At 42.0% G+C, this 27027-nt stretch overlaps 1 protein-coding gene and 1 long non-coding RNA gene across 5 annotated transcripts in view; both read right to left on the bottom strand.

The window, feature by feature from the left end:
- Nucleotides 1-27027, bottom strand: part of ARHGAP10 (Rho GTPase activating protein 10) — a 358841-nt gene that overhangs the window by 318047 nt on the left and 13767 nt on the right. The window lies entirely within an intron of this gene.
- On the bottom strand, nt 17656-26776 carry LOC145527037 (uncharacterized). Its single transcript, XR_014069421.1, has 2 exons — nt 26305-26776; nt 17656-19156 (listed from the first exon to the last, which is right to left on the bottom strand). It is a non-coding gene; the product is annotated as an uncharacterized LOC145527037 (long non-coding RNA).

Genomic DNA, 27027 nt, shown 5'->3' with positions numbered 1-27027 from the left:
AATATAAAGAAAGCAGGACTCCACCTCAACCTCAAGCAAAAAAGTTAATAGTGAGTAGGCACTAAGCTTCTGGGCCAGGCCTTTGCATATGTTGTTTCATTTAATCCTCACAACAATACCTCGATACTTGAGCACATCAATACTTTCACTGCTGCTATGGTCTGCTGCATTATGTCCCCCAAAATGCATGTCGATGACTTAAATCCCGGTACCCCAGAAAGTGACTACTGTCTATTTGCAGATAGGGGCTTTTAAAAGGATATTAAATTAAAATAGGATCATCGGGGTGAGTCCTAATTCAACAGAATGACTGGGGTCCTTAGACAACTGTCCCTAAGACACACAGAGAAAGAAGAGGCTTGAAGACACAGGGAGAAGGCAGCCATGCACGGGCCAAGGAGAGGCAGCTGTGCAGACACTTTGACCCTGAACCTTTAGCCTCCAGACCTGGGAGAAAATAAATGTATGTTTCTTTAGCCAGGCAGTCTATGGTGCTGCCCAAGTAAACTAACACAACTGCTATCCAGAAAATGACAGTAGAGCTCAGAGAGGCTCAGTAACTGGATAAGGTCACAGAGCTAATACCTGGCAAAGTCAGAACCGGAATCCAGGTCAAAACTCAGACCACTCTTCCCAAGTTGAGCACTGGCACAAAGCAGGTGCTCCATAAATACTGGCTACTTTTTTTTTTTTTCCGAAGTACACAGATGATTTACAATGTTGTATTAGTTTCAGGTACACAGCAAAGTGATTTCGTTATTCACATGCACAGTAAGTCCCCTACATATGAATGGGTTCCGATCTTACAGCGTATTCATTAGTCCAATTTGTTCTTCAGTCCGAAGTTAGCCTACATACCCAACTAACATAATAGGCTATATAGTAACGTAATAGCTTTATAATACTTTTTACAATAATAATACATAAAAACAAAAAATAAAGAAAACATTTTTAATATTACAGTACAGTATCTTGAAAAGAATCTGCCTGCAATGCAGGAAGACCCAGGTGTGATGCAAGAGATGCAGGTTCAATCTCTGGGTCAGGAAGATCTCTTGGAGGAAGGCATGGCAACCCACTCCAGTATTCTTGCCTGGAGAATCTCTGTCTCCTGCCTAGGACAGACGAGCCTGGCGGGCGACAGTCCATGGGGTCACAGGAGAGTCACATACAACTTAGCAACTAAATAACAACAACAACTGCATCTGTGATTCTATTGTTTGAAGTTAAGTTCAAAACTGAGGGAAATGCCCCAGTCACATAATTGATGAGATGACACAGGTCAGACTCAGTGCTTGAGGTGAACAGAGAGAACAGAGGTAGCATATGCTGCTGTACACCTCCATCTCCGTGGGATCAAAGGTGACAGCCACACCTTTTCCCTGCTTTCTTCGAGACCTTGTGATCTAGAATCCGTGCATAAAAGACAGAATGACTTTTCAATACCCTTCATTTTCATCATTCTTAGTTCAACGCTGTGCTCCACAAACCATGGTCAGGGGAAGGTGGGAGGCACTTCCTGTTTTCTTACCTCGGAACTGTCCTTAATTCCAGCCACTGCTTTTTTCTAACCAGGATAACAAAGGAAAACAGGTCCCACCAGAGCATCCATCCTACGGTTTCTTATGCAAGCAAATGGGGCATTTCCACCAGGAGAAAAAAAATATTACAAACAGATGTTCAATTTTCAAACCATTAGAAGGCATTAAATTTGTGACATGACAGCTAGGACTTAAATATAATTTAATCTTTGATGACTCAAAGAGGTTTTCAAGGATCCTCGGGGTAATTATTATGAGTATTAATCATCACTACAGAAAGAACCTCAACGCAGGGAAATTCCAGGGTAAGAGTGCCAGCTAACAGGGACTTTACTATATAAAGAAAAGCTCTGTGGCTTGAATTTAAAAGAAAAGACTTGATGCATGGTTTGTTTTTAATGTATGTCTCATGGACTGTATAGTCCATGGGGCCGCAAAGAGTCAGACATGACTAAGCAACTTTCATTTTCACTTTTATGATTAAAACAATACAGAGTACAGATATATATAAAGACTTAGATCCATATAAAATGCATACTTAATTTCTAATTAGGGATTTACCTTAACTTTAAAATTACAAGCCATGATGGATAACTTTCATTTTTCCTTACTTCCTCAAGCACATTTACTAATTCTCCTGAAGACCAGAACTACTACCCTGGTGAGAAAATGCCTCATCATTGAAACAGATCAGTGGTACCTTAAGCTACTCTGCAGTTCCTGAGAGCAATGATGGTATCACCACTGCATAATTTACTTTCCCCTATTTTTAAGTACTTAAGTACTGATACAATATTTAAATCAAAATGTTCAAAACACATAAAAGTTGACATCTCATTCTTTTAGTTTCCACAGTTTCCATCACCCATTTCAACTCAAAAATGGCAAACGTATGTTTGGGAAAAAAAAACAGAAAACTTGGCAGAGAAGCTTCCTGGAATGAACACTTTCATAATGAAAATATGCTCAAGCTTCTTCTTCCTGAGAAAACGTAGTAAGCAAAATTCATTAAATCCAAAACTGGAAAGGCTTTTTCTTAAATAGGGAGACTGCTGTGATAGGAATCCACGGTAGGTCACTGACACGTCTGTACACTGATGTTAAAATAGAGGGCCTTTACGATTATTTGGCCATAGGTTCACAATGTTTCCAGACACTGGAAACCATCAAGGAGTGTTTGACAATACAAGAAGGCAAAATACATACCGCCACACTCCTCTCTACATAACCCACTCAGCCTGAAAGCAGGCTGGCAAGAGTTGAGCGCAATAGTCGCGTGGGGGGCGGGGGGTTAGGAGGGGTTTGGAGGAGAGAGGGCCTAGAAAGGGAAAAAGACACCACCCAGAGGGAAACGGCGTGGAGAAAGCAACTTCCACCAAAATCATGAGCCTCTCAGGGGCAGGTGCCACATCCTACCCTTCCCTGAATATTCAGAGCTCAATCACAGATGTTTATCCAGTGTTTGATATGTGATCCAATCCATTAGATGTTTGAAAATCATCCTGAAATAGTTAATAAACTATTAAGAAGGAATCATCTGGGACTTCCCTGTTGATCAATAATCCGCCTTCCAAGGCAGGGGTCACACAGGTTCAACCTCTGGTGAGGAAACTAAGATTCCACACACCGTGGAGCAACCAAGTCTGAGAGCCACAGTCATGGAGTCCATGCACCACAAGGAGAGATCCCACACGACACAACTAAGACCCTGCACAGCCAAGCATTTAAAAAAATAATGATAAAAAAAGGAATAATCCATTAATTACACTGTAATTTTCATGCCTTAAGACTTACACCATTTTGGGGGGAAGAGTCATACCCCAGTATATTCATAAATAATATACTTCATGATTCTATCATCATTTATTTGGGCTCCTTCATAAGTAAAATACTCTAATTTATTGGTCTTATTATTTAACAGCAGTTCTCTTGAGCATTCAAATATGTTATTCTCCGATCCCCTACCCCCATTATGACTGCTTTCAAATTTGCAATTCATTCTGGGGAAAGAAAAGACCCCAGTTGAGCAGAAGCCACAGGTTAGAAGACAAAAACTGTGAAGTTTTTCATTTTATCTTTAACACGATTCTTGATAACTTCTTGAAATATTCTGTCTTCTTTACAGGAGCAAATACAGCTCTTCTTTTTAAAAGTAGTGATAGGCAGATCTCAGTCATCTCACAATGTTACTCAAAATTCTGACACTAGATTTGCAGAGAGATAAAGTTATCATCCAGAGTGTCTACATAATTCCTTCCATGTAGGGTTAAAAAACAAATGCAGCTCACACAACATTAAGGCTTCCTGTGTATTTCATGCAGTCAACTTTAATTATAGTAAGTTAAATTAATACTCTGCAATATTTATCTTTGAGAAGTTAGACAGGTTTGAGAAGAGAGGTCCTAGCTAAAGAAAGTCAATAATCAATAAGCTTAAACCACACTAAATAGGCTTCTTTACTGCCCTACTTCCTTTAATATAATCACATGTACTACATATTCCCAAGACAGGACAGAACACGTCATGAGTTACAGAACGACGTTTACTTCAGATGCTGATTTCAAGCAGCTTCTTTCTATCAGCACTAGCATTCCCCCGTCCCACCCCTGAAACACACTGGGAATTGCTGGATTAGTTCCTATCTCATGTGTTACTTCAAAAGGCCTAACAAAAGACATGCCCATTCCTCTGCAGCCTGTCAATGAAAATGGATGTGGCATAAGTCACACCCACACCGATGTTCTGACATGTCCTTAATTATAATACTAAAATATGGGAACACTTAGCTGTGGCTTATGCCAGCTTCACCAAAAAACTATTTGTTAAATAGTTATTGAATTACTCATAGATCGTAATGAATTATGGCTAATAATCAAAGAAAAGAAAATGACTGGGACAGCTGTACCTCTCCACTCCCCTAAGACGTAAGTGACCTCACAGTTACTCCACAGTCTATTCCAAGCCTTACCTTGGCCTCTATGAGACCTTCAAGGGTTATGAACTAATTTCAGAACATTTAAAAGTTCTAAAATTATAAGCAAGATTACATGTCTCCATGCGTTTTTGCAGAAAGGCAGCTCTTGCTCTTATTAGCTAGTCGAAGGATTCATGGCCCTAAATATATTTTTAAAACACTCCCAATAGGCCAGCAGTCTTCTAGTTTTCTTCTAGTCATATTGTATTGACACAATTGTATGTGTCAAGATCCTCAAACCACTGTGAAATGTCCTGAGTAAAGCATTTCCAATGAGCCATGACCGTGACATTAGAATTGTCGCACAAATAAAAGTCACAGTTGCTATTTCTCTCCCTGGTCTGATGGACTGAGGTCTGATGAGTCTGCAGGAATTAATATATAAATATGCTACCAACAAAGCATTCCAGCATGCTTTCAGAAAACAACTTAGAGTGCTTCAGCATATCTGCTGTACAAAAGGCACTTAATACATGCTTGTTGAAGGACTTCCTTGGTGGTGCAGTGGTTAAGACTCCATACTTCCAATGCTGGGGGTGTGGGTTTGATTCCTGGTCAGAGAACCAAGATCCTACATGCCACATGGCATGGCCAAAACGTTCTTAAAAAATTAAAAACTTCTCCCATTAAAAATAATTTTTTTTAAATGCTTGCCGAATCTATTTCAAATTTAGAGAGTTTTAGCTCAAGTGTCACCATTTTATGACTTCCTGGGAGCTAATGTGAAATAAGACTGTACTTTCCAAGTCACCTCCCATATAACCAGTACATCCTTGTGTCAAGGACACCTACCCACTGGGTATGTTTAATGACCTAGCTTGCTCAGGCCAGGCCCTCGAAACTCAAGTCTCCCCAAGCCTAACAATGTAAAACCTAACCTGCCGAAAATAGCGCTGAAGGCCCTCTACCTTCCCAACCTCATCTCACATGACTCCTCCACCGAAACCAACTCTCTCAATGCCCCAAACACACCTTCTGCTCTCCCACCCACTCTTCTGGATTCTACACATTACTCAGACACTTGTTCATGCCTCACTTTTCATGAAACCTGTCCAACCCCATTCAGGGCCCAGTGATCTCAAAACCCAACAGTCTACGCCTACCAGAGGGCTTCTCAAACAGAGAAGACCCAGGACAGAATTTGAATGAAGACCAGGAAACTGCACTCAGTGTTTCTGATTTCCTAAATGTCAAGAACCACTTTTGATATAAGGCTTCCATTCATGACCCATCCCAGTTATTCCCAACCCTAGAATCACCTCGGGGGCTCTCAATGGATCTTCTTTTATATATGGATCTTTTTTCTGTAATATCATTGACTGGTTAACTAATTTTACTTTCTTTGTGCTTGTGTCCTGTCAAGGTTTATTGTTAAAAGTTATTGTTATTCTTTAGCATTCCTAGGGAATGCAACAGAGAATAGGTGAGTAGCACAGATCTGTTCTTTGATTAGTAACAATACCCTCTATTCCCCACCCTAGTTCACTTAATGAAGAAATGAAAAAATCATTCATCTTTGGGGCTGTCTCACCAACCCCACTGACATTCTTTTTCCATTTTCATTGGAAGGACTGATGCTGAAGCTGAAACTCCAATACTTTGGCCACCTGATGCAAAGAACTGACTCATTGGAAAAGACCCTGATGCTGTGAAAGATTGAAGGCAGGAGGAGAAGGCGACAACAGAGGATGAGATGGTTGGATGGCTTCACGGATTCGATGGACATGAGTCTGAGCAAGCTCCAGGAGTTGGTGATCGACGGGAAGCCTGGTGTGCTGCAGTCCATGGGGTCACAAAGAGTCGGACATGACTGAGTGACTGAACTGACACCCTTATCAGATTACCATTCTGCTTTAGTTAAAGCAGATACATATAATATAAAAATATTACATAATATATATTATATAAAATATTATATTTTATATAATGAAATGTATCAATTTGGAGGGGGATCCTTCATAATGTACACATATATCAAATCATTTTGTTGCACACTTTCAATATCTTACAATTTTGTCAATTACAGTTGAGCCTTGAACAGCTTGGGAAGTTTGGGGTGCCAACCCCCATGCAGTTAAAACCTTCATGTAACTTTAGTCACCTCTCCACACAGGTGACTCTGCACCCCCAGATTCAGAACCAATCACAGACCATTCAGTACTGTAGTAAATATTTATTAGAAAAAAATCTGTGTATAAGTGGCTTCATGCAATCAGACTGGTTGCTCAATAACTGGTTGCTCAATATTGTCTACCTCAATGAAGTTGAAAAAGAAAAAATACCACTGCTAAAAAGTATAATTTGTTACAAGATAATTTCATTAATTGGTATCATTTTCTATTTCAAAAGGAATCAGTTTCTCAAAGGGGAGCACCTGGCAGTTTCCCATCTAGGTATCAGTATGAAAATCAGAGTCAAGAGAATGGACCCAAGAAAAGATGCTGCTGCTGCTCTAATGACTGAAGCAAATGCAACTTACAAGTGAACTCACTCAGCTTTTTTCCTTCTGTGCTAGGAAACTGCTTAAAATCACCTTAAAATCAGCACTAATTAGCACAAAATCTTAGTAAGAGTCCCATATTACATAAGGCAAACTAATCCACACATCTTAAATGGACCAATTTCCCAATTCATGCTGCTTGCTTTTATATGCTCCAGAAATCCATGCAATTCCATTTTATAGTGGATTAATTCAAAAGTCTGATGCAATGACTAACCTCCCCCACCCAAAGTGTTCCTTCCATTCATAAAAGACTGCTGCTTCTCCGATGAAGAGAAAGTGGAATAAATCCAAACACTAAGTTTTCAATCAGACAGGAACTACTAGGTCATGCTGCAGATTCATGTGGTTTGAATTAAATGCTATTGCCCCACCCACCCCAGCCACACACACAAAACTCAGCTGAGGTCAGTGAAGAAACTACTTATTAAAAGGGAAAACCCAAGAAAAGACTTAAAGTGTGCTCAACAAATTTAACTCCAGGATACTGGAAAGAGGAAACCTTAACGTATCAAATACTCTGCCTCTCAGACACAATCACCCACAGGCAGCTCTTTTCCAGCTCTCAGTTCAGGGTTCTTAACTTTACACCCAGCCTTTTGTTCCAATCCACATAGTTTCCGCAAGCCTGGCAAGAACTGCCAGCTCTCAACCCCTGACAGCCCCACCCAGCGCCCACACAGCTGCAGGCTCACCCCTCCCGCCCAGAAGACATCCAGAGAGCCCCCTCCAACCGGGAGGGCAGGGAACCAGCCACAAAGGAGAAATCTTTCTTTCACCTAGTTCTGTGCTGCCAACTAATGAACGGGCCCTCAGAGAGTCAAGTCAACAAATTAACATATCTTTTTCTCAAAAGACTGTTTGAAGTTATTTGTCAGGAAAGGGACAGGGCAGGGAACTTCCAGGGGAGAATTTGGGGAAATAAGAAAGCCTTACCAGGAACTCAGTCTGAAAAAAGAAATCCAACAAGTGCATTCCAGTAGAGGAGGAGGGACTGTCCAAAACAAGAGAAGACTTCCCTGGAGGACCACCGGTTAAGGCTCTGCGCTCCTAATGCAGGGGGCTCTGGGTTCAATCCCTGATCAGTACACTTGCCTGGAAAATTCCATGGATAGCAGAGCCTGGTGGGCTACAGTCTATGGGGTCGCAAAGTCAGATACGACTGAGCACTCATGCATAGAACTAGATCCCACATGCCACAACTAAGACCTGGCACAGTCAAATAAATAAGTTTTTTTTTTTTTAAAGAGAAAAAATGGGAGGGGTCCAAATGTACATAGACTGAAATCAGCAACACAGACCCTCTGGGTTTCTCAGACAGAGTGAGTCCCTTGGGCCAATTATAGACCTGCGGGACAAACTTTATGTTGAAGGACCATCCCAAGCACCACGTGAGCTGGATTCTACACCTGACCCTGCCAAGTGGAAACCTTGTAAATTCAGACAAGCTGTTAAGCCTCTAGATATCCATTCCATTGTCTGTAAAACATCTCTGCTTACTGGACAAAATCTGGAACCTGACATACTGACCTCCTTGAGTTCTTCTGAAAAATCACAGGAGTTAATAAGCACGTGACCTAACCCTTCTGCATGAGATCAGCCTCAAGAAACGTCAGGTGTGGGTCCTGTTGTCATCTTCCCAAACTGGAAAGGAATGTCAGCTTGAACGCTGGGAAGCAGCAAGGGACAGAGGCAGGACCATGAGATTTGATGTCAGTTAGAGCTAGGCTCCCAACAGAAAAGTCATTACGCAGGTGCAACTCTTCAGCCCCAGAAATGTGGCTGGTCTCCATGGATAGTTACCATTAGCATAAAATACACAATGGCTTACAAAAATTTGGTTTGAAAAAAAAGCAGAAGACAATTTTTATACTGATTACAATGTTTACGTTGAGATAATAATACTTTGAATGTGCTAGATTAATGAAATCTATACATTTCGCCTGTTTCTTTTCACTTTTTAATTACCTTACTAACAAAATGTAAATTATATGCATGGCTTGCGTGTGTGTGGAGTCCATGAGCAGTGATCAGCTGTGCCTCTTTCCGACCACAGGTATTGTAGCCTGCCAGGCTCCTCTGCCCATGGAATTTTCCAGGCAAGAATACTGGAGTGGGTTGCCATGCCCTCCTCCAGGGGATCTTCCTGACCCAGGGATTGAACCTGTGTCTCTTTCAGCTCCCACACTGGCAGGCAGATTCTTTACCACTGAGCCACCTGGGAAGCCCCATGGGTGGCTTACATTATATTGTCACTAGACAGCAATGAGCTAAACTGAGATTCACCAATCTGCTCTGCCAGTTACCTACTTGGGGCAAGTTATTTCATCTCTGAGCTGAAATTCTTATGGGAATAAACTAAAGATAGTAGCTCTCAAGCAAGTTCTTAGCACAAATTAATAAACTGATCACTCATAATTCATTCATTCAGCAAATAACTGAATCTTTATGGTATTCTAGATATTTTAAGACAAAAAAACTATCTAAAATAGGACCTAAACAAGGGACCTTTTTTCAAGGAGGTCGAAATTATCTTCATTACCTCCAACATAGTTTGGCCTCAGGTCAAAGAGAGAGGGAACACAGCCCCGCCCATCAACAGAAAATTGGATTAAAGATTTACTGAGCATGGCCCCGCCTATCCAAGCAAGACCCAGTTTCCCCCTCAGTCAGTCTCTCCCATCAGGAAGCTTCCATAAGTTTCTTATCCTTATCCATCAGAGAGCCAACAGAATGAAAACCACAATCACAGAAAACTAATCAAACTGATCACATGGACCACAGCCTTGTTGAACTCAATGAAACTATAAGCAATGCCATGTAGGGCCACCCAAGACTGACGGGGCATGGTGGAGAATTCTGACAAAATGTGGTCCGCTGGAGAAGGGAAATGGCAAACCCCTTCAGCATTCTTGCCTTGAGAACCCCATAAACAGTATGAAAAGGCAAAGAGATAGGACACTGAAAGATGAACTCCCCAGGTGAGTATACGCCCAATATGCTACTGGAGATCAGTGGAGAAATAACTCCAGAAAGAATGAAGAGACGGAGCCAAAGCAAAAACAACACCCAGCTGTGGATGTGACTGGTGATGGAAGTAAAGCCCAAAGCTGTAAAGAGCAATATTGCATAGGAACCTGGAATGTTAGCTCCATGAATCAAGGCAAACTGGAAGTGGTCAAACAGGAGATGGCAAGAATATCGACATTTTAAGAGACAGTGAACTGAAATGGACTGGAATGGGTGAATTTAACTCAGATGACGATTATATCTAATACTGTGGGCAAGAACAGAAAGCAAAAGAGAGCCTCTTGATGAAAGTGAAAGAGGAGAGTGAAAAAGTTGGCTTAAGACTCAACATTCAGATCATGGCATCTGGTCCCATCACTTAATGGCAAATAGATGGGGAAACAGTGGAAACAGTGACAGACTACTTTTTGGGGCTCCAAAATCACTGCAGATGGTGACTGCAGCCATGAAATTAAAAGATGCTTGCTCCCTGGAATAAAAGCTATGACCAAACTAGACAGCATATTAAAAAACAGAGACATTACTTTGCCAACAAAAGTCCATCTAGTCAAAGCTTTGGTTTTTCCAGCAGTCATGAATGGATGTAAGAGTTGGACTATAAAGAGCTGAGCATCGAAGAATAGATGTTTTTGAACTATGGTGTTGGAGAAGACTCTTGAAAGTCCCTTGGACTGCAAGGAGATCCAACCAGTCAATCCTAAAGGAAATCAGTCCTGAATATTCATTGGAAGGACTGATGCTGAAGCTGAAACTCCAATACTTTGGCCACCTGATGTGAAGAATTGACTCATTTGAAAAGACCCTGATGCTGGGAAAGATTGAAGGCAGGAGGAGAAGGGGATGACAGAGGATGAGATGGTTGGATGGCATCACTGATTCGATGGACATGAGTTTGAGCAAGCTCCAGGAGTTGGTGACAGACAGGGAAGCCTGGCGTGGTACCGTCCATGGAGTCACAAAGAGTCAGACACAACTGAGCGACTGAACTCAACTGAACCAAGGCAAAAATCCCTGCCTCCAAAAAGCTTACATTCTGAGAAAAACCAACATTAAAATAGAAATGGAAAGGGCTTCCCTGGTGGCTCAGTGGTAAAGAATCCGCCTCCCACTGCAGAAGTCATGGGTTCAAACCCTGGTCCAGGAAGATCTCACATGCCGCTACTGAAACATAAGCGCCCTGGAGCCCGTGCTCCACAAGAGAAGCTACCGAGAGGAGAGGCCCGTGTACCGCAATGAAGAGTAGCTCTGCTCACTGCAACTAGAGAAAACCTGCACACAGCAGCAACGATCCAGCACAACCAAAGAAAAAAATAAATAACAGAATTAACAGTGGTTTTTAAAAAAAGACTTTCCAGGTTATATTAAAAAAAAATAGAAATGTAAAAACACACAGAAAGTGCTAAATACTATGGTTCATAACAGTCAGCAAGAGGGAGGAAAAATGAGGAAGGGAGAACATGGAAAGTCAGAGGCCTCACTAGAACAGCGTGGCAGTAGGCAAGCATGACACCCGTGATCAGAATCAAAAAATATTATGCCAAGGGATGCAGGGCTTCTTTTCAGGGCGATGAAAATTTTCTAAAACTGCCATGGTGATGGCTACACAAATCTGTGAGCATGGAAACTGAACACTGAATTGCACACTTTTTTTAGGATTCATTTATTTACTTATTGGCCGAACTGCACAGCATGTGGGATCTTAGTTCGCCAGTCAGGGATTGAACCTGTGACCCTGCAATGGAAGGGCAGAGTCCAAATCACTGGACCACCAGGGAAGTCCCTGAAGTGTACACTTTAAATGAGTGAATCATAAGGTGTGAGAATTATGTCCCAGTAAAGCTGTTAAAAAATACCAAAAAAAAAAAGATTAGTCAAAGATTTATTCATATGTAACTGCACCACACTCTGTATAGTGTGAGAAGGAAAACAGCTCCCTCTGATAAAGAAATGATTACAAAACACCAAGCTAGCTCTGGCACACGGACTAGGCTTGTACTTGTACAGTGCTTGCCCCTAGCCAGCCTGCTCCTCCTCTCCCAGGCCCAGGTGAGGCGGGCAGTCTTGGGCAAACCTGTTGTATATGACAGCTTACAACTGGCCAGCCAGGGAGTGGCACCAGATCTAAGAGCAGCCCATCAAAAGGCTGGCCAGACAGACACATGAAAAGATGCTCAACATCACTAATTATTAGCGAAATCAACTCAAAACTACAATGAGGTACCACCTTACACTGGACAGAATGGCCATCAATAAAAACTCTACAAATAACAAATGCTGGAGAGGGTGTGTAGAAAAGGGAACCCTTCTACACTGTTTGAAGGAATGTAAATTGCTGCAGCCGCTATGGGAAGTAGGATGGAGGTTCCCATAAAACTAAAAATAGAATTATTTATGATTAGGCACTCCCACTCCTGGGCATATATCCAGACAAAACTCTTAATTCAGAAAGATACACGCATCCCTATGCTCATAACAGCACTATCCTCAAGAGCCAAGCCTTGAAAACTACCTAAATGCCCATCAACAGAGGAAGAGGTAAAGATGTGGTACATACATACAAGGGAATACTCAGTCATAACAAGAACGAAACAATGCCATCTGCAGCAACGTGTATGCAACCAGAGATTATCATACCAAGTGAAGTGAGTCAGAAAGAGAAAACCAAATACCATATATATCACTTACATGTGGAATCTAAAATGACACAAATGAACCTATCTATGAACCAAAATTATAGAGATAGAGAACAGACTTGTCATTGCAAAAGGGGCCTCCTTTTGCAGTGGGGAAAGGATGTAATGGGAGCTTGGGGTTGGCAGATTTAAGCTGTTATATACACAATGGCTGGAGAAGGCAATGGCACCCCACTCCAGTACTCTTGCCTGGAAAATCCCATGGATGGGGGAGCCTGGTGGGCTACAGTCCATGGGGTCGCTGGGAGTCGGACACGACTGAGCGACTTCGCTTTCACTTTTCCCTTTCATGCACTGGAGAAGGAAATGGCAACCCACTCCAGTATTCTTGCCTGGAGAATCCCAGGGACGGCGGAGCCTGGTGGGCTGCCGTCTATGGGGTCGCACAGAGTCGGACACAACTGAAGCGACTTAGCAGCAGCAGCAGCAGCATACACAATGGATCCCCTCTTCACAGATCACTGCCTTGTTGTAGCGAAGGGGCTTGCTTAACTCAATGAAGCCATGAGCCATGCCGTGTCAGGCCACCCAAGACAGACGGGTCATAGTGGAGATTTCTGACAAAACGTGATCCACTGGAGGAAGGAAAAGCAAACCACCCCAGTATACTTTCCATGAGAACCTCATGAACTATATAAAAAGACAAAAAGATATGACATCAAAAGATGAGTTCCCCCGGTCAGAGGGTGTCCGAGATGCTACAGGGGAAGAGCGGAGGATGACTACTAACAGCCCAGAAAGAAAGAAGCGGCTGGACCAAAGCAGAAACGATGCTCAGTCATGGATGTGTCTAGTGACGAAAGTAAAATCTGATGCAAAGAACAGTACTGCATAGGAACCTGGAATGTTAGGTCCATGAATCTAGGTAAACTGGACATGGTCAAGCAGGAGATGGTAAGAAGAAACATCAACATCTTAGGAATCAGTGAACTAAAATGCACAGGAATGGGTGAATTTAATTCAGATGACCATTATATCTACTACTGTGGGCAAGAATCTCATAGAAGAAATGGAATAGTCCTCATAATCAACAAAAGAGTCTGAAATGTAGTATTTGGGTGCAACCTCAAAAATGACAGAATGATCTCAGTATGTTTCCAAGGCAAGCCATTGAACATCACGGTAATTCAAGTCTATGCCCCTACCATTCATGTCAAAGAAGCTAAAGTTGATCAGTTCTCTGCAGACCTAGAAGAGCTGTTAGAAATAACATCAAAAACAGATGTTCTACTCATCGTTGGGGATTGGAATGCAAAAAGCAGGAAGTCAAGAGATACCTGGAGTTAATAGGCAAGTCTGGCCTTGGAAAACAAAATGAAGCAGGGTAAAGGCTAACTGAATTCTGCCAAGAGAATGCACTGGTCATAGCAAACACCCCTTTCAACAACACAAGAGATGACTTTACACGTGGACTCCACCAAACTGTCAACACCGAAATCAAACTGATGACATTCTTTGTAGCTGGAGAAGCTGTGTGAAGTCAACACCAACAAGCTGGAGCTGACTATGGCTCAGATCATCAGCTCCTCATCACAAAGTTCAGGCTTAAACTAAAGACAGTGGGGAAAACCACTAGGCCAATCAGGTATGACTTAAATCAAGTCCACTATGAATACGCAAAGAGGTAACGAATAGATTCAAAGGATTGTATCTAGTAAACAGTGTGCCTGAAGAACTATGGATGTAAGTCTGTAATACTATATAGGAGGCAGTGAACAAAATCATCCCAAATGAAAAAGAAAAGGAAGAAGGCACAGTGATTATCTGAGGAGGCTTTACAAATTGCTGAAGAAGAGAAGCAAAAAGCAAGGGAGAAAAGGAGAGGTACATCCAACTAAACGCAGATTTCCAAAGAACAGCACGGAGAGACAAGAAGGCCTTCTTCAATGAACAGTGCATAAAACTAGAAGAAAACAACACAAGGGGAAAGACTAGAGATCTCTTCAGGAAAATTGGAGATATCAAGGGAACATTTCACTCAAAGATGAGCACAATAAAGGGCAAAAGTGGTAGAGATCTAGTAGATGCTGAAGAGATCAAGAAGAGATGGAAAGAATACACAAAGCACTGTGCCAAAACGATCTTAATGAACTGCATTACTACACTTAATGAACTGGATTACTACGATGGTGTGGTCAGTCACCCAGAGCCAGACATTCTGGAGTGTGAAGTCAAGTGGGTCTAAGGTAGCACTGCTATTAATAAAATTCATGGATGCCATGGAATTCCAGTAGAGCTATTTAAAACCCTAAAAGATAATGCCATCAAGATGTTGCATTCAATATGTCAGCAAATTTGGAAGACCCAGCAGTGGCCACAAGACTGGAAAAGTCAATCCTCATACCAATTCCCAAGAACAGTAGTACTGAAGAATTTGCTAACCGTCAGACAATTGCATTCATCTCCCATGCTAGTAAGGTCACACTTAAAATCTTGCATGGGAGGCTTCAGCATTATGCGAACCAAGAACTTCCAGATGTCCAAGTTGGGTTTAGAAAAGGCAGAGGAACCAAAGATCAAATTGCCAACATTTGCTGGATCATAAAGAAAGCAAGGAAATTCCAGGAAAACAACTACCTCTGTTTCATCGACTACGTTAAAGCCTTTGTGTGGATCATAACAAACTGTGGAAAGCTCTTCAAGAGATGGGAATGTCAGACCATCTTACCTGTCTTCTGTGAAACCTGTACACCAGTCAAGAAGCAACAGTTAGAATCCTGTATGGAACAACTGATTGGTTCAAGATTAAGAGAGGACTACGACAGGGCTGTCTGCTGTCACCCTGTTTGTTTAACCTATACACTGAGCACATCATGAGAAATGCTGGGCTGGATGAGTTACAAGCTAGAATCAAGATAGGTGGGAGAAACATCAACAGCCTCAGATATGCTGATGATACCACTTAAACGGCAGAAAGCGAAGAACTAAAGAGCCTCTTGATGAGGGTGAAGAAGGATAGTGAAAGAGCCAGCTTAAAACTAAATAGTCGATGCATCTGGCCCCATTACTTCATGGCAAACAGAAGGTGAAAAAGTGGAAGTAGTGAAAGATTTCCTCTTCTTGGGCTCTAATATCACCAAGGATGGTGACTGCAGCCATGAAATCAGAAGATGATTGTGTCTTGGCAGAAAAGCTATGACAAACCTAGACAGTGTGTTGAAAAGCAGAGACATTACTCTGCTGACCAAGGTCGGTATAGCCAAGGCTATGGTCTTCCCAGTGGTCCTGTACAGTTATGAAAGGCAAAGTGCCAAAGAATCTTTGCCTTCAAAATGTGGTGCTGGAGGAGACTCCTGAAAGTCCCTTGGACAGCAAGGAGGTCAAACTAGTCAATCTTAAAGGAAATCAACCCAGGATACTCATTGGAAGAACTGATACTGACGATGAAGCTCCAGTATTTTGGCCATCGGATGCAAACAGCTGACTCGTTGGAAAAGTCCCTGATGCTGGGAAAGATTTGAGGGCAGAAGGAGAAGAGGGCATCAGAGGATGAGATGGCTGGATGGCATCACTGATGCAATATACATGAATCTGGGCAAGCTTCGGGAGATGGTGAGGGATGGAGGCCTGGCATGCTGCAGTCCATGGTGTTGCAGAGAATCAGACACAATTGGGCAACTGAACAACAGCAGCATATAGAATGGATAAACAACAAGGTCCTACTGTATAGCACATAGAACTATATTCAATATCCTATGGTAAACCATACTGGAAAGCAGTATTTTTTTTTAATGTATATATGTGTAACTGAATCACTTTGCTGTATACCTGAAACTAACAGAACACTGTGTATCAATTATACTTCAATTTTAAAAAGAAAGGAAAAAAAATTTAATTGGAAGATAACTGCTTTACAATATGGTGTTGGTTTCTGACAAAAATCAACATGAATCAGCCGTAAGTATACACACGTTCTCTCCCTCTTGAACCTCCCACCTATCTAGGTTGTTACAGAGCACCAGTGAGCTCCCTGTATCATCCTGGCCATCCATTTTACATATGGTAAAGTATATGTTTCAATACTATTCTCCCAATTCGTCCCACCATCTCCTTAACTATGTCCACAAGTCTGTTCTCTATGTCTGCATCTCCATTGCTGCCCTGCAAATAGGTTCATCAGTACCACCCATCTAGATTCAATATATATGCATTTAAAAAAGAGATTGTTTTAAAAAGACATAATATAAGCCAAGGACAAAATACACAGCAAACAGTCACACAGGCTAACTCACCATATACTGCACATACACCCACACACAGCCCTACCTTCTTCAGTGACAGTCTAGTTTCTAAAGGAGAGACAAATATCACCTGTTCTATAATAAGGGCAAGAGAGCTACACAAGAGGGTGGTCTCTTTCTCCTCTGTCTCTCTGAGCAAAAGGAGAGCTGCTCCCTACAATATTTCACCAGCAGCTTACCAAAGAAAAGGCCTGTGATGTCACTGTTTTCAAAGAGACCTCTCTCTTCTGGATAACATGGTACTGGGGTCTCTTCCTACAGCCAGAGTTCCTGCCCGCTGAGACCACAGGCCATGAACCTGTTCAACACTAGTCTCAATGCTAAGCTATCGCCATGTACAAAGCAGCCAGAGGAATGGAATGCATCCTGATTTTCTAGGAGAAATCAAATGGAAAGTGATGCCATGAACACAGAACACCCAGACCAAGTTTATCGCAAGAGTTGGCTATGTAAGAAAAAAAAATTAGTACGGAAAAATATGACATTGTGCTCTACTTAAAATAAACAAGGACTTCTAATATCACAGTTCAATAATACAACTGCTTGTATTTTACCATTACTGCTTGGGAACGTTTTAAAGCCATCACTTTGAACGGATTTTAACATTCCTTCAGGGACCTTGGTCTGTTAAATCTAACAAAAGAATGTACAACCGGACTGTGTAGCAAAATCACTATTTTTATTTGTGTTTTTCCCTTTTATTTAACTTGATGCAACACCAGTGAAACATTAACACCCTTTTCACTCGTGTGCAACAGTGAAAATTTACCCATGCTATTTATCTCTATACGGAGAGAGGCTAAAGAATAACTGGTATACAATATACAACTTGCAGCATATTAAATAAAAACAGCTATTAAGGAATGACAATAGAAAGTCAGCCAAAATAAATAAAGCACTAACCACACTCTGAGCTTTTCTTTCCATCTGGAGGCAGTTTGGAACCTTGAGCCGAACATGAATGCTGTCCCAAACTGTGCCCTGACTCCTTCTAGACCTGTCTTCCTACTCTGAAGATTTATCAGCTCAACTTAGGCCAAAACAACTTTCTAACTCTCACCACCTAAGAGTTCTGATTTTGACTGTGTTCATCAGAGGTAAAGAATCCTGGCAGGAATCCGTGGAGGAGCTGAGATGGGAAATGGTAACATTTGGTCCAAAGTTACAGAAGGCTGTTTCCACCTTCACCTGTGGCTCAGGAACAGGCCTGCCATCGGAGGCCCTCGATTCTCATCTTCTCCTCTGCGTCTTTCCTGATATTATCCAACCTCTGAACCTCAAAGGCTTCCAATATGCAAGGAGCCAGACAGAAGTCTACTCAGCAAGTATGAATCGAAAACCTCAGAGCCAGACATAGCTCTTGACACTAGTTGGGGACCAAAATCAGATACTGCCCTCAAGGGGCTCACCATCTCCCAGGACCTGGAACAGCAGCAAGGTGAGTGACAGACATCTTTAGGAAAGTCTAGGCTTTATTAGAACCGGTCACAGCAGGTGAATGGAAGCCCCAAGCACAAAACAATGTCAATGTTACACCATCTCTGTCCAACTCATTAATTTCTCTACTGCAACTTCAAAGGAGGCGTCAAGAGGAAGAGCTCTCACTCACAGGAATAATTCAATGGTGGAAGGTTGAGGATTCCTTCTGAAGGTCTTTATGAACCTCAGATTAAAAACAGCATATATTATTGGACTAGGCTTAATACAGAATCACAGTTTCCTTTGGGACTAAGGTAGTTTATGCACTCCTATAGATCAGAGAATTGGGATCAGTATCCCTTACCTCAATAGAAGGAAACGTAAGTATAATTAATATTTGCAAAATACTTGATAGTGATAGTCAGGTCAGGAGCTTTTATGAGACCCGGAGAGATGAGATAGAAACTCACTCCAGTATTCTTGGCTGGAAAATTCCATGGATAGGGGAGCCTGGTAGGCTGCAGTTGATGGGGTCACCAAGAGAGATGAGAGACTTTACTCCAAACCGCCTTTGAAGTAGGAACCTTACTGGCATGCCGTAACCATCCTTTTGACCTTGTATTTTCTCTCCTCCAGATTTAAATTTTTTTTTTAATTTATTTGGCTGCACCGGGCCTTAGCTGCAGCATGTAGGGTCTAGCTCCCCAAACAGGGATCGAACCCGGACCCCCTGCATGGGGAGCATGGAGTCTTAGCCACTGAACCACCAGGGAAGTCCCCGTATCTAAATTTTTGATGAACATGAATACAACGTGAGCATCATGGAAATAATTGTTTCCAAAGGGAGCGGGAAACACCCTTTAAACAGGATTTCCTCATTATTTGTTCACTAATACTGCAAATATACAGAGAAGAAAAATGAGCTCAATGGAGACTCAACACTACAAAATGAGCTTCATGAAACCAACAGACTGTCCGAGTGGGCCCGTGGGTCGGGCTTCCTCGTCTGTAGAGGAAGAGGGCTGAGCATTCCCTCCCACTCCACGAGAATCAGGAGAGCAGGACTCGCACTCCGGCATTCTACGGGGAAACAGAGATTTACGAAACCCGAGATCAGACAAACCCTGAAACTCTTAAAACCAATGTCTTCATCAACATTGTCTCCGACTTTGCCATAGAGCTTTGGGCAAAATTCTTAATCTTCTGGGCAGCAAGTTCCTCCCCAGTGAACCAGGAGAAAATTTATTTCAGGGTAAACACAGGCAGAACACCATCACTAAAAAGAATGAAAATGCATCTAGAAAGAAAGGGAACAGCTATTTGTGAAGAAAATTAAATAGCAGTACAGTTTGGGAGTGTAAGATAAGCAGCAAATTTTAACAAGGGTCCAAACTGGCACTGACAGCAAAGCATTCATTTCACAAAACAAGCAAAGTATTTTCCTTTAAGGAGAGAAATGCTTTGTCGATCATCAATAAGACATGGAAGCTGAAAATGGCAACATCAGTCTGTCAGCACCAGCACGGTTCAAACCCAGTGCGCCCTTTGGATCATGAACAATGGCATTACTCTCTAGATCCCGCTTTGGCTAAAAAGCAAACAATAGCAAAATCCTTTTCGTTTTATGCAATACAAATAGAATCGCACAGCCACTATTTCAGATCATCTGAAAATGACTTCCTTTCCTGTGACTTTCAACAGCTTAAAGGAAGCTTTTATCACCTTCATGGGAAATTTTTAAATTTCCTAAAGTGTGCTTTGCAGATATAACCCCCTCCCCCAAGGCTTTACACAAGATAACACCACAAATAAGGCTTGTGAAATACATACTATACCAACAGCAATAATGTTTGCTCTTCTAGAAAACTAAAGGTCTCAGAGACAGTGTGAAACTGGTGGCTTTCCAGGCTAGGGCCCTGGGGAAAGAAACTTGTTAACATATCCAAACCCAGGTTCCTATACTGCAAAATAATATGTACTGTAAGAGTAACCACCAAACAGGACTGTTGTGAGAAGTAAATGCTAATTAACATAAAAGTTTGTCCTCTTACACTGGGTTAAAAAATAAATTTCAAAACCTTACTGACTGCTGCCACTACTACAACCACCATCACTATTATTATCATGACTTCTAGGAAACTTAAAACTTTGTGTTAGCACATCTCAGATGTTTACCAAGAGCTAAACATATAAGTAGATTATAAGGCAAATGAAAATAAAATCTAAGACTTCTAATTTGAGAGACTGTAGTTAATCTACCCATTGCTGTTTTAAACAGAAGATATTTTATATGCACCTTCATTTAACCAACAAAGGGCTTCCCAGGTGGCTTAGTGGTAAAAAATCCGCCTGCCAAGCAAGAGACACAAGTTCAATCCCTGGGTCAGGAAGATCCTCTGGAGAAGGAAATGGCAACCCACTCCAGTATTCTTCCCTGGAAAATCCCATGGACACAGGAGCCTGGTAGGCTATGGTTCATGGGGTAGCAAGGAGTCGGACACAACTGAGCAACTAAACAGCGGCAGCAAGGGATAAAAATGGATTATCACACGTTATTTACAGTAGCCAAGACATGGAAGCAACCTAAATGTCCATCAACAGATATGAATGGATAAAGATGCAGCACATTTACACTACAGAATATCACTCAGATGTTAAAAAAAAATAAAGAAAGAATGCCATTTGCAGCAACATGGATGGACCTAGAGATTATCATGTAAATGAAGCCAAACTGAGAAAGACAAATGTATCACTTATACATGGAACCAAAAAAACAAAAAGACACAAATGAGTTTATTTACAAAACAGAAATAGACTTACAAACACAGAAAACAAAGTTATGGTTACCAAAGAAGAAAGGGAGGTCATAAATTAGCAGTATGGGATTAATAAATACATACTACATACTATTATACATAAAACAGAAAACCAACAGAGGTGTACTGTACAGCACAGGGGACTATCTTCAATATCCTGTAATAAACCATCATGGAGAATCTGATAGAATTGAATCACTTGGCTGTATAGCTGAAACACACTGTAAATCAACTGTATTTCAACTTTAAAAATTTAATGGATATTCACATACACACAAAAAATAGGCGGGGAGTGAATAAAGGAACCATCTCTGATCCCTCTTGTTTAGTTACATCTAATCAGTGATTCGATTACACACACACACACATCATGTAAGCCCACAGAGCTGAATGTGTATTCATTCCACTCCATTCCATCTTTTCTTCCTAATATAAACTCCGGGTTTGGGTTCACAGGCATTAACCAATGCCACAGTCTAGCAGGCTTCACTCCAATGTGCCCTCCCACACCCTCCAAAGGTCAAACGCTCACCAATGCACTAGCTCCCACCATGGAACCCAGTCCTCTCCACTCCCCGCACCACCACCCCCAGCTGTGCTCTCACCAGACAGTACATGGAGGAAGTGCGTTTAACTGGAAACTCTACTTACAGCTTTAAGGCTTTTGGAAATGAAAGCTTCCAAATCACAAAATGTGAAGGTCTTTACAAAGTTGCCTCTTTGTCTCTGGACAGAGGAGCACTTTTAAAAACCTTTTTGTTTGATGAGTATCAAGATAAATCAGTCCCGGAGACACTGTCAAAAGGCACTGAACCATCCCAGAGCAACAAAAAACTGTTAACTGTGGTTAAGTAATACATCCGGTTTGTGGATGCGGGACTGCTCCTTACCAGGTTAATTTGCAAGCCTTTTAGCCATTAAGACAGAGCAGTCAATTCTAAAAGATTTCAGAGTTCACATCATAAACATTTAACCATCTCAACTCCCCTAGACTACCAAGATAATAGTCCAAATAGGTCACTTACCTACTTTCAAATTCTTGTTTCTGATACTAAGCAGCATACACAATAAAACAGAGACAAGGAAGTATTTCCAGGGACTACCACACAATTTCAAAAGAAAATAAATTTATTTGCACAACTTTTCTAGGTGTTTACAGGATTTCTCAAATGGTTTCAAAATTAAAATTAAGCCAGGAATACAGAAAATCAGAAGTTTTTAAAATCTGCCCTTGTTTCTCTTCAAGAATTTTGTTTAAAAAGGAAAAAAGAAAATAAACTTACTCAATCCTTCTGCCAGATGAATTACACTCACAAAGGTCAGTTGTTTTTTTAACAATACCTTCTCCAAAACTAAACAAGAACACTATGAGTGTAGTCTAAACAAAGCCAGAAAAATCACTATTTAACTTGTACAATGCTTCCTTGGACTCTAACAAGATGTTATAAACGTTAACTATTTTCAGCTTTCCCACAATGACCGTGGACTCTAACAAGATGTTATAAACGTTAACTACTTTCAGCTTTCCCACAATGACCGCGAGTGTCTGAGCTACTCCCGAGCTCAGAGATTAAAGACTGCCCCGCACAGACACTCAGCACAGTAGAGAATCAACAACCTTGACTTTGCATCCAGAGGAGCTGCACAGACCAGAGTCTTTGTTCCCACCCTCTCATCTCTCCCATGCTTCTCTATTTCGGTTAAAATGGATCAACCAAGCAATGGAAAAAAAGAGAAGCCATTCTTATCTTGACTCGCTAATCTCATACCCTTAGGCCCAGAAAAACCAGGTCTAGTCAAGATACTTTCCAAGATGCAGGTTCCCAGCAAGAACCTACTGTAATAGCACAGGGAACTATACTCAATATTCTGTAATAACCTATGAGGTAAGACATATACACGTATAACTGAAACACTTTGCTATACACCTGAAACTAACACAACATTGTAAATCAACTACAACAAAAATTAATTTTTTTAAAAAAGAACTTAGCTTCTAGAAAATGCCTATATTCTTGCACACTGGACATCAGAGCTTTTTTCTATGGTCTGCGCATCTCTCGTTAGGACCCATGGCATTCTGGTGAAACAGATCATCGCTGGTCACCTGCTTCTTCTCCCCACTAGCAGGCATGGGATTCAGGCTGGCCAAGGGGTCCCAATGCCACACTGAGCAATGGCTCCAGGCTGGACAAGTGACCCAGGAGAGACGGGGCCTTCAGGGAAGGCAACCACATGTTCAGGTTCACCTAGGACAAGATTAATTTATGCCTGTTGGACTGGCAGAACTTTATGCCCAAAAGCATCCTGTAGAGACAATACATAGTCTCTCAACCTCAGGGCAAGTAGCTCTGAGCTAGATAGCTCTTGGGGAGAGGGCGAGGAGAGCAGGGGCAGTAGGTCCTGTGCATCAACGGCTATTCCAGCCTCAGGGCATTATTGGCCTCCACACATTAGATGCCAGCAGCCATCTATGCCAATTATGACAACAAAAATGTCTCCAGGGCATCACAAAACCATCTGTTTGAGAACAACTGCCCTAAGGAAAAGGAGGCATTGTTCTCTGGAACCCCCAGAGCAATGAGAAAGAGGCAAGCAGGGGCTTCCCTGGTGGTCCAGTGATTAAGAATTCGCCCCGCTTTGCAATGCAAGGGACACCTGTTTTACCCCTGGTCCCAGAAGATCCCACATGCCACAGGACATCTAAGCCCATGCGACACAGCTACTGAACCCACGAGCTCCAACTACTGAAGCCCGTGAACCTACAGCCTGTGCTCTGCAATAGGAGAGGCCACCACGAGAAGCCTGCACACTCCAAGAAGAGTGCCCTGCGCTCGCCTCACCCAGAGAAAGCCTGCGTGCGACAAAGAAGACTCATCACAGCTAATAAATCAAAAAATCTTTTTTAAAAAGTAACCTTAAGTAAGGAGCAAGTAACCCTAAGGTATCACCACTTTGGAAAGAGCGCCCACTGGGGTCAAGCCAACTGTGGCAAGTGCTAGGATGCAAAAAGAGGGACCTGATGACATTGCTTGAACCCTTGGCTGCCTATCTATCTAAAGCAGCCCCACTCCTGGGACTTGGCTCATATGAGCCAGAAAGTCTTTTTTTGCCTCAACTAGTTTTAGATGGATTTCTCTCACTTGCTACTGAAAGCAACACATGAGGATATACAGCATGTTTTATGCCAAAATTCTGAACTGTCAAGAAAAGAAAAAAAAAAATTAATCAGAACCCTATCCTACTGCTTTCCACAAGAACAGGCCACCAACTCTAGCTCTAGGGGCACAGGCAATGAACTTCACCAAGTCCTAGAAGCCTTCCCACTAAAGAACCTGAAAGTCTCCACGTTTCCCAACCTTGAAGGTACCGGATGACCAGACTCTGTTCACCTGGGGCCAGAGGGAAGGGGATGGCCATGAATCGTTTCTTAAACTAGTAAGAACCTAACTAAGCAGTTAACTAGAAAAGAAATGTTCCGATCACTGATACTGACTACACCTTTAACTCTTACAGGTTCTCTTCTGAACCTGAAGTCCTAGAATCTCTTCTCCAGTGTTGCCAAGAGAAATTTCTTCTCTGCAGACATTCAAAGAGAACCAGCATGACTCCACTGGGATCACACCAAAACATCAGCAGTGGTCCTCAGTGAAAAAGAAAAAAGGTGTCTCCACTGACTGCTTAACTCATTAACCAGAAACACATTAATACGTCTTTTGTTATCCAAACGTTATTGACCAGAGATATATCAATAGTCACTTACATAACAAATCACAGCCACAGGCATTAGTTTCTGCAAAAATCCCCCGGTCAACAGTGTGTTAAAAATAAAGAGTGTTTGAATGAAGTACTCAACCTGAGGTGCCAACAGAACTCTGAAAAAGACACATGTCCTGGTGTCTTGAGGACTGTTTTTCCAGACGTTTTATTCCTATTTTTTCCTCCCCACCCACCTCCCATCACTTCTCAGTTTAACAACTTTATTCCATCTTACCCAGTTCAAAGAGACAAAACTTTTACAAGCGGTGTATTATTTATTAAGCAGAAAAAGAATGCGGTGGGGAAAAATTAAAACACAATTCATTACCGAAACCATCTTGCTGTCTACCTCACAGAGAACACAAATCCATCAGTTCGTCATTTCCTCGATGTCCTGACACAAACCTACAAATGGAGCTAGGTCTGCACCCATCACTTCTACCCCTTCTGTTACTGAAGTAGATGTGTCCCCCCTTCACCTGGAATCTGAATCCCAACTTCTATACTGTTGAGAAGCACTGTATTTGCTGCAATAGCCCCTGAACCTTCCATCTCCTCTTCTCTGTTGGACACTTAAATTGGCATGTTCAAATCCCATCCATTGGAACTTCCTTGGTAGTCCAGTGGCTAACACTCCACACTCCAAATTCAGAGGGCCCAGGTTCAGTCCCTGGTCAGGGAACTAGATCCCACATGCCACAACTAAAAAGATCCTGCATGCTGCAACTAAGACACAGCACAGCAAAAATAAACTTAAAAAAAAAAAACTGTTGTTTTCTTAAAAGTTTTTATTGGAGTATAGCTGATTTATAGTGTTGTGCTGGTTTCAGAAAAGTGAATCAGCTATACGCATATCTACTCTTTTTCAGATTCTATTTCCATATAGGTGATACAGAGTTTCCCGTGCTATCCTGTAGTCATCGTTACTTAGCTATCTCATATATAGGAGTGCAAATGACCTCTATCTTGCTAACAGTGTCACCTGGGCTCCTGGGACCTGACCTCTCCATAGCATGACCTTATCTACTCCCTCCTACTTTCTAAAACTATCTTTCTCCTTGTGCAACCCTGTCTGGGCTTTTCCACCCGCCCCCGCCCCCTCAATGGCTACCATTCTCAAATCTCTTTCTCAGCCTCTTCTACCCACTCCTTAGAAATGCCATTCTCAGGACTTCCCTGGTGGTCCAGTGGCTAAGACTCCAAGCTCCCAATGCAGGGGGCCTGGGTTCAACCCCTAGTCAGAGAACTAGATCCCACATGCTGCAACTAAGACCTAGGATAGCCAAACAAATTTTTTTAAGCTTCATTCTCCAGGACTTGCCCTGAGCCACCTTGCCTCTTCCTCCATATTTTCTCTCCAGCAGGTTTGCGATCCAGTTGCCCAGTGTCATTTCCTATCTCAATGCTTTGTCTTCAGTCTCTTCAGCTGTGTTCCCTGTTTTGCAATCAGTTCAGTTCAGTCACTCCGTCGTGTCCAACTCTTTGCAATCCCATGAACCGCAACACGCCAGGCATCCCTGTCCATCACCAACTCCTGGAGCTTACTCAAACTCATGTCCATCGCATCAATGATGCCATCCAACTGTCTCATCCTCTGTCGTCCCCTTCTCCTCCTGCCTTCAATCTTTCCCAGCATCAGGGTCTTCTCCAATGAGTCAGTTCTTCGCATCAGGTGGCCAAAGTATTGGAGTTTTAGCTTCAACATCAGTCCTTCCAATGAATATTCAGGACTGATTTCCTTTAGGATGGACTGGTTGGATCTTCTTGCAGTCCAAGGGACTCTCAAGAGTCTTCTCCAACACCACAGTTCAAAAGCATCAATTCTTCGGCGCTCAGCTTTCCTTATAGTCCAACTCTCACATGACAACTGGAAAAACCATAGCTTTGACTAAACGGACCTTTGTTGGCAAAGTAATTATCTCTGCTTTTCAATATGCTGTCTAGGTTGGTCATAATTTTCTTTCCAAGGAGTAAGCGTCTTTTAATTTCATGGCTGCAGTCACCATCTGCAGTGATTTTGGAGCACAAAAAAATAAAGCCTCTCACTGCTTCCA

Source organism: Giraffa tippelskirchi, chromosome 11 (genome assembly GCF_054371585.1).
Source record: "Giraffa tippelskirchi isolate mGirTip1 chromosome 11, T2T-mGirTip1v1.2.pri, whole genome shotgun sequence".
NCBI classification, from domain to species: Eukaryota; Metazoa; Chordata; class Mammalia; order Artiodactyla; family Giraffidae; genus Giraffa; species Giraffa tippelskirchi.
The sequence above is the reverse complement of the archived record's forward strand: the minus strand, read 5'-3'. Positions and strand labels throughout refer to the sequence as shown.